Genomic DNA, 12,652 nt, shown 5'->3' on the forward strand with positions numbered 1-12,652 from the left:
CCAGATGGCTGTGGCAAGTAGGAGAGTCTGAGCCCTTTCCAGTCCTCAGGGAGTGAATCTTGATAAGTCTAATTTTTGTCATGGTAAGTCCAGCCACCTTGATGGTGATTAGCTTCAGAATGAGACGTGCAATGTAATTCTGGCCACTGAGGATACTTCAGTTGATAACGCTTGAGAGAAAGATTTTTTTGATCCTTAGAATAGATGCAAAAGAAAGTTCAGTTGCTTATTGTCTCTGGTTGAAGCTGGGTGAGGAGGTGACACTGGATCTTCTGAATCTATCCTATAATTATGAGAGGAGCTAGCCAGAGGACCAGGCAGCATGTTGAAGATGGCATAGGGCACAAACAGAAAGATGCTGTTACCTTGAGGATTTCACTGAAGAGCCAAATAACCAGCTCCTTAACCGCTCTGCCTCCCAGCCTATTGTGACAGCCGATAAAAAATTTTTTAACTTTTACTGGGATTTTCTTTATCTTTTGATCAAAACTGATACAGTATCATTGTAGATAAATTTTATGTTCCATTGTTAGAATCAAATCAGAAACCTACACATGTAATCACTGGTCTGTTGTCTTGCTAATTAATCCTCTGGATGCTGGTCTAGAGATATTCACTCATTTATGGATTCATTTAGTAAATGGTTATTGAGCCTTTGCCCTGGACCAAGCACTGGGGATGAAGCCATGGACCAAATCAATATTGTTCCTACTTTCATGGAATTTATAATAGAGCAGGAAGTAGAGATGCTGAATGCATATAGTTGGAACAAAATTGTAGATTCAATGATGCCTTTACCTGAAGATCAGCATCTACTTTTGCAGGATGTATGTATGCTTAGTCACATCTGGAGGCCATGACAACCTGGTCTCCCTGTGATCAAACTGCAGTGGTTACAGGGCTTCACAGATAGAGCTGCAGGATTATAAGGGGAGACTGGCCAGCAGGCACTCTGTGCTGTACACTTTTTCCTAGACATTTTAGTAAGTCACATCATGTTCCATCTTTGCCCTTTAGATTGGTTCATTGGTAGAAAAAATGAAAATTAGAATATATTAATATAAGCATATAAATGTAGTTCCCAGTAAATAGTATATAAGTACAGGAATATTTACCTCTCATTATTCCTATTTAGTATTTGGGAGAGATGGTGAGCCAGATTTTAAGGAGGTGGTATCCTTCACTAGTCAGAATTTTCTTTCTGAGATTTTCCCACTCGTGGTCTCTTTTCTTCCATTCTGCAAATATTTATTCTTTACTTTGCCCTGGGGATGCAGTGAATAAACCAATGAATAAACATTGGTTTCATTTCATCCTTGAAGAGCTTTGTTGTAAGTTGAGAGTACAGGCTTGGGAGACAAACAGCAGGTCTTGAATACTGGCTGTGCCACTTATTAATTGTGAGGCCTTGAGTAAGTTGCGAGATCTGTTTGACTTCAGACCCTTTGTATACAAAATTGTCAATAATTATAGTACCCATCACATAGGCGTTTATGGGGATTAAATGAGATACTGCAGGTAAATCATCTGGTTGAGTGTCTGACATAGGGTATTGTTCAGTAAATCATAACCACACTCAGAGATTAGGCATATGCATAAGCAACTCTAACACAAGCTAGAAAGCAGTAAGGCCATAAGAGCTAGAGGGAAAATGCTGCATGAACTCAGAGGAAGGAGTCTTTGGGAAGAGGAAAGGGAGCCACTTCAAGGAGGAGGTGCCATTTGACCTGGGTTATCTCAGTGCTGCCTTAAAATTTGGCCTGAAATTTCCCTCTCTGTTTTAATTAACCTTCAGTTAGAGTGCACTCTAGCTTTTCCAGGGGCAGACTCCATCTCACTGAGGGCCGGATAACTTTCCTTTATTCTCTGATAGTATGACTGACTCCAAGCAGTTACTCCCTGAAAGCAGGAGCAGAGACAGGAATAAGACAGGGCAGTCCATTCCCACTGCTAGAAAAATATCACTTATTTGTCTCAGAGATTGTTCTCCTGATAGTGCCAGAACGAAATCCTGTGATTTCAAAGAGCTGTATGACATTAAACAGATATTTTTGTTTTCCTGACCTTAATTCACTGATATTTAAAGAGAGACAGTTGGACTACACAATCTACAGAGGAGATCCCAGTGGTGAGGGCTGAATTGGATACGGTTTGTAATGTACTCAGCACAGTGCTTTGAATAGAGGGGACACTCAAAAGGCATCATTTAAATATTTATAATCATAGATCCTATAAGTCTTACTTATTAGTTTGCTGTTGCTGCTATAACAAATTACCATAAACTTAGTGGCCTTAAACAACACAAATTTAACATCCTGCATTCCTGAAGATCAGAAGTCCAACATGGGTCTCACCAGAATGAAATCACTGTGTTGACAGGCTGCTGTGTTCCTTTCTGGAGATTCTAGAGGTGGATCTGTTTTCTGCTCATTCAAGTTATTGGCAGGATTCAGTCTCTTGTGGTTGTGGGACTGAAATCCCCTTGTCCTGTTGGCTGTCAGTTGAGGGCTGTTCACAGCTTCCAGAGGCCACCCATATTCCTTGGCTCTTGGCTCCCTTCCTGTGTCTTCAAAGCCAGCAGTGGTGGGTTGAGTCCTTCCCCTGCTTTGAATCTCTCTTCCTTCTGTCTCATCTTCAACTCAGCCTAGAAGAGTTCTCTGTGAGTACTGATGAGATTAGATTGGAACCACCCAGATAATCCAGGATATTCTATCTCTAGGTGTGTACCCTTAATCATACTTACAAGGTCCCTTGGTCACAAAGGTAACATTCACAGGTTTTGAGTGATTAGGGAGTGGATATCTTTGTGGGGGGGCATTATTCTGGCTCCCACACTTATCTTTCACATTCAGGAAAATACATTATAATCAGGCCTTTTAATTTTTTATCTTAGAGTTCTTATTCTCTGATTCATTTTCTATCCCCAACTCATCCAACATTTCAACAGATCTCTGTTTCCATGCAGCAGTCTTGAGAGCCACTCCTCTTTCCATGCATGAATACTTTCTTTATTGTAATTTTTTCTCTCATCTCCCTTCAAACCAATGATTTTCACACTTACCCAATCTGTTACTACAACCATCATTCTCATATCTGTTATGTTTAGCTTTTGTCCCTACTTTTCTATCAATTGACTTTGTTACCTTCCAAATTTTCTCTCTTTTCATCAGTGTATGGCTTCTGCATCCTGGGTTCTTAGAGACAATGATTACCTTAAGGCTTCAGAGAAGTGGGTTGAAAGGAAGAAGAGAAATGCAATAATTTGGGAAAATTTCTGTTTTCCAGCAATATCTTTTATTACTGAAGTTTTCATTTTAATTTTTATTAGATTTTTAATTATAAAATTAAAACCTGGGACTTCCCTGGTGGCGCAGTGGTTAAGAATCCACCTGCCAACGCAGGGGACACGGGTTTGAGCCCTGGTCCGGGACGATCCCACGTGCCACAGAGCAACTAAGCCCACATGCCACAACTACTGAAGCCCACACACTCCCAGAGCCTGTGCTCCTCAACAAGAGAAGCCACTGCAATGAGAAGCCCGCGCACTGCAACAAAGAGTAGCCCCCGCTCGCTGCAACTAGAGGAAGCCCGCATGCAGCAACGAAGACCCAACACAGCCAAAAATAAATTTAACAATTAAAAAAATAAAATTAATACCTATTCATTCTAACAGTTGATACAATATTAAATGTATAATAAAGTAGGTAATAAGTAGTCCTTAACCCCAGTAATCCGATGCCTGGTTAATGAAAGTTAACAGTTTGTGTATCCCATGTATCTTTACATCCCTTTCTCTATGCTTATATTACATATACAAATAAATAGAAACTTTTCATTTTCATTTGCTGTAATGGGTTGAATTGTATCCCTTTAAAATCCATATGTTGAAGTCCTAACCCATAGGTTAGGACTAACCTAACCTCAGAATGTGACCTTATTTGGAAATAGAGTCATTGCAGATGTAATTAGTTAGATGAGGTCATTAGAGAGGGCCCTAATCCAATACGACCAGTGTCCGTATAAAAAGGGGAAGTTTGAACACAGAAACATGCATACAGGGAGAATGCGATGTGAAGGTCAAGGCAGAGAGTAGGGTGATGCTTCTACAAGCCAAGGAACACCAAAGATTGCCAGGAAAGAACCAGAAGCTAGGGAAGAGGCCTAGAACAGATTTTCTCTCACACAGTTCACAGAAGGAACCAACCCTGCCAATACCTTGGTCTTGGACTTCCAGTCTCCAGAGCAATGAGACAATACATTTCTGTTGTTTAAGCTACTCTGTTTGTGATACTTGGTTACAGCAGCCCTAGCAAACTAATACATCTGCTTTATGAATGTGGGATCATATTTTACAAGTAATTTTGTTATGTGCTTTGTTCACTTAACAACACATCATGAACATCTCTTTAGGTGACGTATTTTAAAACAAGGGTATTTTCATGCTCTGGACAAGAATGTCAAATGGGCCCAGAGCTGCTCAAGACTCCTTTTCTCAATCAGGATTGGATCTGGTAAGCAGTATAAGTCATGGAATAGTTTCATTTGTGAAGTGGACCAACCTGGGTGCTGACATAGCAGGCGTGGACTCAGAGTAGCCTCTTACAATCTAACTCCTGCAGTCCCCTCATGCACCAGCACAGAACTGGACTCAAAAAGGAAAAAAAAAAATTTCCCTCATACTCGTTGTGCATATGTGATACCACAACATAAGCACTGGCTGAACAGATAGGTCCCTGTTAAATTTTTAGGGAAAACAATATCAAACAAATAACGAAACACATGTGAAGACTTCAGTAGCTTTGATACTCTAGGAATTCCTCTGACTTTTTGCTACTTCAAGTAAAACCAACCCACCATGCTGAGAATGCAGGACTCCAATGGTGAAGATGCAGTTGTCTCTTTAGCTGAGGGATTCTTAACCTGGGGGAATTAAAACCTCATGTAAGTAAGTGGCTGAGGAATTTATCCTTATGTATGTTTTTAAGATGAGTGCGGGTGTGCAGGGAGTAGAGTGAGGATGGTTTGTATTCCCAGGGGAAGCGGTAATGTCTATAGCTAGTTTCTACTAACCATAATTTCCATGGTGTCTAAATAGTGATCAAATTTTGAGTGAATTCTAGGCCACAGCAAATAGAACACTGCTCTCAGGGCATTTTATATGCCTTCTAGGGCCAGCCTTCCAGAAATTTTAAAAGTGTGTATGGCAAGTAGCATGCCAGGAATTCTCTACATATTCATGCCATTCTTGGAGTGATTTATCCATGAAATGAAGCAGCATTCGAAAGCTAGGCAGATATTGCTTCCTTTTAAGGTCACTGGTTCATAGCAAAGCACACTGTGTATGGAGATTGAAATAGGAGGTTTTACTTAGGGAGAACACATTATGCTTATTTTGCTAATCTATCAGGTAATATTTTGTTTTGCCCAAAAATGGTAGGAATTTTGTCCTACTGAGTTGTCAGCAAAATATGAGAATATCTAAGAATATTCTCACCTTGAGTTATATTTCTTAACTTGATGTTTAATTATTTTGACATTTCTGTTTACATTTCAGCTTTAAATTTATTTTATCTTTCAGACTTTTCTAAATCCCAAGTATAGCTTTAGGCCATAATAATCACTTCATTAACAGAATGGGCTCATTACTGGTCAATGTTTTGTTTAAGATTTTAAAGGATATCTTTTAAATAGTAGCATACAGCTCCTGTGATAATACATACTTGGCCACATGAGCAGAATAAAATGAAATTAGATGATTATACTTAATTAAATCAAGCTATAGGCCCAAACCAAACAAACAAAAAGTGATAAAACGTTATTTCTCTATTTTAATTTCCTTGGGGTCTTGTAGGTGGGAGATAATTTATTGTATGGGGCCTTCAGACTGATGCTTGTGGCTTCTGAACCATAGTTCTGCTTTCCTATAGGGAAAGGGAGAAGGGTGATTACCTTATAAGGAGGATAGTGCCAATGGGCTAAGAGAACACAGGTGAATCTATGCCTGAGCCAAACTAAATCTTTCTCAGCCTGAAGATTTTCAAAATCTGGGTTTATGTTGATTTTCTTTCTTATATCATCAACCTATAATGATGGGAAAACAAAAGATACATAATAATTTGTGCAGTGGTAGTCCTTATTTGTCTCCAAAATTATATAACTGTATACTTTTTACTTTGTAGCTCACTTAGCCTATGGAGATGTTATTTCACGAACAGTGCTAAGAAAATTTAAGAAATTTTGGCATAAGGACAATTACAAGGAACCAGTTCAACTATTTTGCATGGTGCTTAGAATTCGAGAGTGGCACGTGAGCCACAAATGCAACTTTGGGTTGATTAAAAATTTGCCAAACCTTGAAAGAAAAGAAAATTCTTTCCATAGATAACTATATGAAGGCATGTATATGAATGCAATGGTGTGAAAGCAACTTTTTTTTTTAGCATCTTTATTGGAGTATAACTGTTTTACAATAGTGGGTTAGTTTCTCCTTTACAACAAAGTGAATCAGTTATACATATACATATGTTCCCATATCTCTTCCCTCTTGTGTCACCCTCCCTCCCACCCTCCCTATCCCACCCCTCTAGGTGGTCACAAAGCACAGAGGTGATCTCCCTGTGCTATGCGGCAGCTTCCCACTAGCTATCTAATTTACATTTGGTAGTGTATATATGTCCCTGCCACTCTCTCACTTCGTCACAGCTTACCCTTCTCCCTCCCCATATCCTCAAGTCCATGCTCTAGTAGGTCTGTGTTTTATTCCCGTCCTACCACTAATCTCTTCATGACATTTTTTTTTTCCTTAGAGTCTATATATATGTGTTAGCATACGGTATTTGTTTTTCTCCTTCTGACTTACTTCACTCTGTATGACAGACTCCAGGCTATCCACCTCATTACAAATAACTCAGTTTCATTTCTTTTTATGGCTGAGTAATATTCCATTGTATATATGTGCCACATCTTCTTTATCCATTCATCTGTTGATGGACACTTAGGTTGCTTCCATGTCCTGGCTATCGTAAATAGAGCTGCAATGAACATTTTGGTACATGACTATTTTTGTATTATGGTTTTCTCAGGGTATATGCCCAGTAGTGGGATTGCTGGGTCGTATGGTAGTTCTATTTGTAGTTTTTTAAGGAACCTCCATACTGTTCTCCATAGTGGCTGTATCAATTTACATTCCCACCAGCAGTGCATTCTCCACACCCTCTCCAGCATTTATTGTTTCTAGAGTTTTTGATGATGGCCAATCTGACCGGTGTGAGATGATATCACATTGTAGTTTTGATTTGCATTTCTCTAATGATTAATGATGTTGAGCATTCTTTCATGTGTTTGTTGGCAATCTGTATATCTTCTTTGGAGACATGTCTATTTAGTTCTTCTGCCCATTTTTGGATTGGGTTGTTTGTTTTTTTGTTATTGAGCTGCCTGAGTTGCTTATAAATTTTAGAGATTAATCCTTTGTCAGTTGCTTCATTTGCAAATATTTTCTCCCATTCTGAGGGTTGTCTTTTGATCTTGTTTATGGTATCCTTTGCTGTGCCAAAGCTTTTAAGTTTCATTAGATCCCATTTGTTTATTTTTGTTTTTATTTCCATTTCTCTAGGAGATGGGTCAAAAAAGATCTTGCTGTGATTTATATCATAGAGTGTTGTGCCTATGTTTTCCTCTAAGAGTTTGATAGTGTCTGGCCTTAAATTTAGGTCTTTAACCCATTTTGAGTTTATTTTTGTGTGTGGTGTTAGGGAGTGTTCTAATTTCATACTTTCACATGTAGCTGTCCAATTTTCCCAGCACTACTTATTGAAGAGGCTGTCTTTTCACCATTGTGTATTCTTGCCTACTTTATCAAAAATAAAATGACCATATGTGCGTGGGCTTATCTCTGGGCTTTCTATCCTGTTCCATTGATCTGTATTTCTGTTTTTGTGCCAGTACCATACTGTCTTGATTACTGTAGCCTTGTAGTATAGTCTGAAGTCAGGGAGCCTGCTTCCTCCAGCTCCATTTTTTGTTCTCAAGATTGCTTTGGCTATTCGGGGTCTTTTGTGTTTCCATACAAATTGTGAAATTTTTCATTCTAGTTCTGCAAAAAATGCCAGTGGTAATTTGATAGGGATTGCATTGAATCTGTAGATTGCTTTGGGTAGTAGAGTCATTTTCACAATGTTGATTCTTCCAATCCAAGAACTTGGTATATTTCTCCATCTGTTTGTATCATCTTTAATTTCTTTCATCACTGTCTTATAGTTTTCTGCATACAAGTCTTTTGTCTCCTTAGGTAGGTTTATTCCTAGATACTTTATTCTTTTTGTTGCAATGGTAAATGGGAGTGTTTTCTTAATTTCACTCTCAGATATTTCATCATCAGTGTATAAGAATACCAGAGATTTCTGTGCATTAATTTTGTATCCTGCTACTTTACCAAATTCATTGATTAGCTCTAGTAGTTTTCTGGTAGCATCCTTAGGATTCTCTATGTATAGTATCATGTCATCTGCAAACAGTGACAGCTTTACTTCTTCTTTTCCTCTTTGGATTCCTTTTATTTCTTTTTTTTCTCTGATTGCTGTGGCTAGAACTTCCAAAACTAGGTTGAATAAGAGTGATGAGAGTGGGCAACCTTGTCTTGTTCCTGATCTTAGTGGAAATGGTTTCAGTTTTTCACCATTGAGAACAATGCTGGCTGTGGGTTTGTCATATATGGCCTTTATTATGTTGAGGTAAGTTCCCTCTATGCCTACTTTCTGCGGGGTTTTTATCATAAATTGGTGTTGAATTTTGTCAAAAGCTTTCTCTGCATCTATTGAGATGATCATACAGTTTTTCTCCTTCAGTTTGTTGATATGGTGTATCACGTTGATTGATTTGCGTATATTGAAGAATCCTTGCATTCCTGGGATAAACCCCACTTGAACATGGTGTATGATCCTTTTAATGTGCTGTTGTATTCTGTTTGCTAGTATTTTGTTGAGGTTTTTTGCATCTATGTTCATCAGTGATATTGGCCTGTAGTTTTCTTTCTTTGTGACGTCTTTGTCTGGTTTTGGTATCAGGGTGATGGTGGCCTCATAGAATGAGTTTGGGAGTGTTCCTCCCTCTGCTATCTTTTGGAAGAGTTTGAGAAGATAGGTGTTAGCTCTTCTCTAAATGTTTGATAGAATTCGCCTGTGAAGCCATCTGGTCCTGGGCTTTTGTTTGTTGGAAGATTTTTCATCACAGTTTTAATTTCAGTGCTTGTGATTGGTCTGTTCATATTTTCTATTTCTTCCTGGTTCAGTCTCAGCAGCTTGTGCATTTCTAAGAATTTGTCCATTTCTTCCATGTTGTCCATTTTATTGGCATAGAGTTGCTTGTAGTAATCTCTAATAATCTTTTGTATTTCTGCAGAGTCAGTTGTTACATCTCCTTTTTCATTTCTAATTCTATTGATTTGAGTCTTCTCCCTTTTTTTCTTGATGAGTCTGGCTAATGGTTTATCAATTTTATTTATCTTCTCAAAGAACCAGCTTTTACTTTTATTGATCTTTGCTATTGTTTCCTTCATTTCTTTTTCATTTATTTCTGATTTGATCTTTATGATTTCTTTCCTTCTGCTAAATTTGGGGTTTTTTTGTTCTTCCTTCTCTAATTGCTTTAGGTGCAAAGTTAGGTTGTTTATTCGAGATGTTTCCTGTTTCTTAAGGTAGGATTGTATTGCTATAAACTTCCCTCTTAGAACTGCTTTTGCTGTATCCCATAGGTTTTGGGTCGTCGTGTCTCCATTGTCATTTGTTTCTAAGTATTTTTTGATTTCCTCTTTGATTTCTTCAGTGATCACTTCGTTATTAAGTAGTGTATTGTTTAGCCTCCATGTGTTTGTATTTTTTACAGATCTTTTCCTGTAAATGATATCTAGTCTCATAGCGTTGCAGTCAGAAAAGATACTTGATACGATTTCAATTTTCTTAAATTTGCCAAGGCTAGATTTGTGACCCAATATATGATCAATCCTGGAGAATGTTCCATGAGCACTTGAGAAAAATGTGTATTCTGTTGTTTTTGGATGGAATGTCCTATAAATATCAATGAAGTCCATCTTGTGTAATGTATCATTTAAAGCTTGTGTTTCCTTATTTATTTTCATTTTGGATGCTCTGTCCATGGGTGACAGTGGGGTGTTAAAGTCCCCTACTATGATTGTGTTACTGTCTGTTTCCCCTTTTATGGCTGTTAGTATTTGCCTTATGTATTGAGGTGCTCCTATGTTGGGTGCATAAATATTTACAATTGTTATATCTTCTTCATGGATCGATCCCTTGATCATTATGTAGTGTCCTTCTTTGTCTCTTGTAATAGTTTTTATTTTAAAGTCTATTTTGTCTGATATGAGAATTGCTACTCCAGCTTTCTTCTGATTTCCATTTGCATGGAATATCTTTTTCCATCCCCTCACGTTCAGTCTGTATGTGTCCCTAGGTCTGAAGTGGGTCTCTCTGGTAGACAGCATATATATGGGTCTTATTTTTGTATCCATTCAGCCAGTCTGTGTCTTTTGGTGGGAGCATTTAATCCATTTACATTTAAGATAATTATCGATATGTATGTTCCTATTACCATTTACTTAATTGTTTCAGGTTGTTCTTGTAGGTCTTTTCCCTCTCTTGTGTTTCTTGCCTAGAGAAGTTCCTTTAGCATTTGTTGTAAAGCTGGTTTGCTGGTGCTGAACTCTCTCAGCTTTTGCTTGTCTGTAAAGATTTTAATTTCTCCATCAAATCTGAATGAGATCCTTGCTGGGTAGAGTAATCTTTGTTGTAAGATTTTTTCCTTCATCACTTTAAATATGTCCTGCTACTCCCCTCTGGCTTGTAGGGTTTCTGCTGAAAGATCAGCTGTTAACCTTATGGGGATTCCCTTGTGTGTTATTTGTTGTTTTTCCCTTGCTACTTTTAATATGTTTTCTTTGTATTTAATTTTTGACAGTTTGATTATTATGTGTCTTGGCGTGTTTATCCTTGGGTTTATCCTGTATGGGACTCTCTGTGCTTCCTGGACTTGGTTGACTATTTCCTTTCCTATATTAGGGAAGTTTTCAACTATAATCGCTTCAAATATTTTCTCAGTCCCTTTCTTTTTCTCTTCTTCTTCTGGGACCCCTATAATTCGAATGTTGGTGCGTTTAATGTTGTCCCAGAGGTCTCTGAGACTGTCCTCAGTTCTTTTCATTCTTTTTTCTTTATTTTGTTCTGTAGTAGTTATTTCCACTATTTCTTCCAGGTCACTTATCTGTCCTTCTGCCTCAGTTATTCTGCTATTGATCCCATCTAGAGTATTTTTAATTTCATTTATTGTGTTGCTCATCGTTGCTTGCTTCCTCTTTATTTCTTCTAGTTCCTTGTTAACTGTTTCTTGCAGTTTGTCTATTCTATTTCCAAGATTTTGAATCATCTTTACTATCATTATTCTGAATTCTTTTTCAGGTAGACTGCCTATTTCCTCTTCATTTGTTAGGTCTGGTGTGCTTTTAGCTTGCTCCTTCATCTGCTGTGTGTTTTTCTGTCTTCTCATTTTGCTTATCTTACTGTGTTTGGGGTCTCCTTTTTGCAGGCTGCAGGTTCGTAGTTCCCGTTGTTTTTGGTGTCTGTCCCCAGTGGCTAAGGTTGGTTCAGTGGGTTGAGTAGGTTTCCTGGTTGGGGGGACTAGTGCCTCTGTTCTGGTGGATGAGGCTGGATCTTGTCTTTCTGGTGGGCAGGTCCACGTCTGGTGGTGTGTTTGGGGATGTTGGTAGCCTTATTATGATTTTAGGCAGCCTCTCTGCTAATGGATGGGGCTGTAGACCTGTCTTGCTCTTTGTTGGGGATAGGGTGTCCAGCACTGTTCGTTGCTGGTCCTTGAGTGAAGCTGGGTCTTGGTGTTGAGATGGAGATCTCTGGGAGATTTTCGCCATTTGATATTGCATGGAGCTGGGAGGTTTCTTGTGGACCAGTGTCCTGAGGTTGGTTCTCCCACCTCAGAGACACAGCCCTGATGCCTGGCTGGAGCACCAAGAGCCTTTAATCCACACGGCTCAAAGTAAAAGGGAGAAAAAATAGAAAGGAAAGAAGGGAAGGAAGGAAGGAAGGAGGGAGGGAAGGAAGGAAGAAAAGAAGGGAGGAAGGAAGAAAGAAATGAAGGAAGGAAACAAGAAAGGAAGGAAGGAAGGAGGTGAGGAAGAAAGGGAGGAAGGAAGGAAGAAAGAAATGAAGGAAGGAAACAAGAAAGGAAGGAAGGAAGGAGGTGAGGAAGAAAGGGAGGAAGGAAGAGAGGAAGAAAGGGAGGAAGAAGGGCAGGAAGGAAGGGAGGAGAAAGGGAGGAAGGAAGGGAGGACAGAAGGAAGAAAGGAAGGAGGGAAGTAGGAAAGAAAGGAGGGAAGAAAGGAAGAAGACAAAATAAAGTAGGATAAAATATAGTTATTAAAATAAAAAATAATTATTAAGAAGAAAAATTTCTATAAAAAAAACAAAACAACAAAAAAAACGGGTCGGTCTAACCCCAGGACACATGGTGCAAGCAAAGCTATACAGACAAAATCTCACACAGCAGCACACACATACACACTCACAAAAAGGAAAAAGGGGAAAATAATAGTATATCTTGCTCCCAAAGTCCACCTCCTCAACTTGGG

Source organism: Kogia breviceps, chromosome 2 (assembly GCF_026419965.1).
Source record: "Kogia breviceps isolate mKogBre1 chromosome 2, mKogBre1 haplotype 1, whole genome shotgun sequence".
Lineage (NCBI taxonomy): Eukaryota > Metazoa > Chordata > Mammalia > Artiodactyla > Physeteridae > Kogia > Kogia breviceps.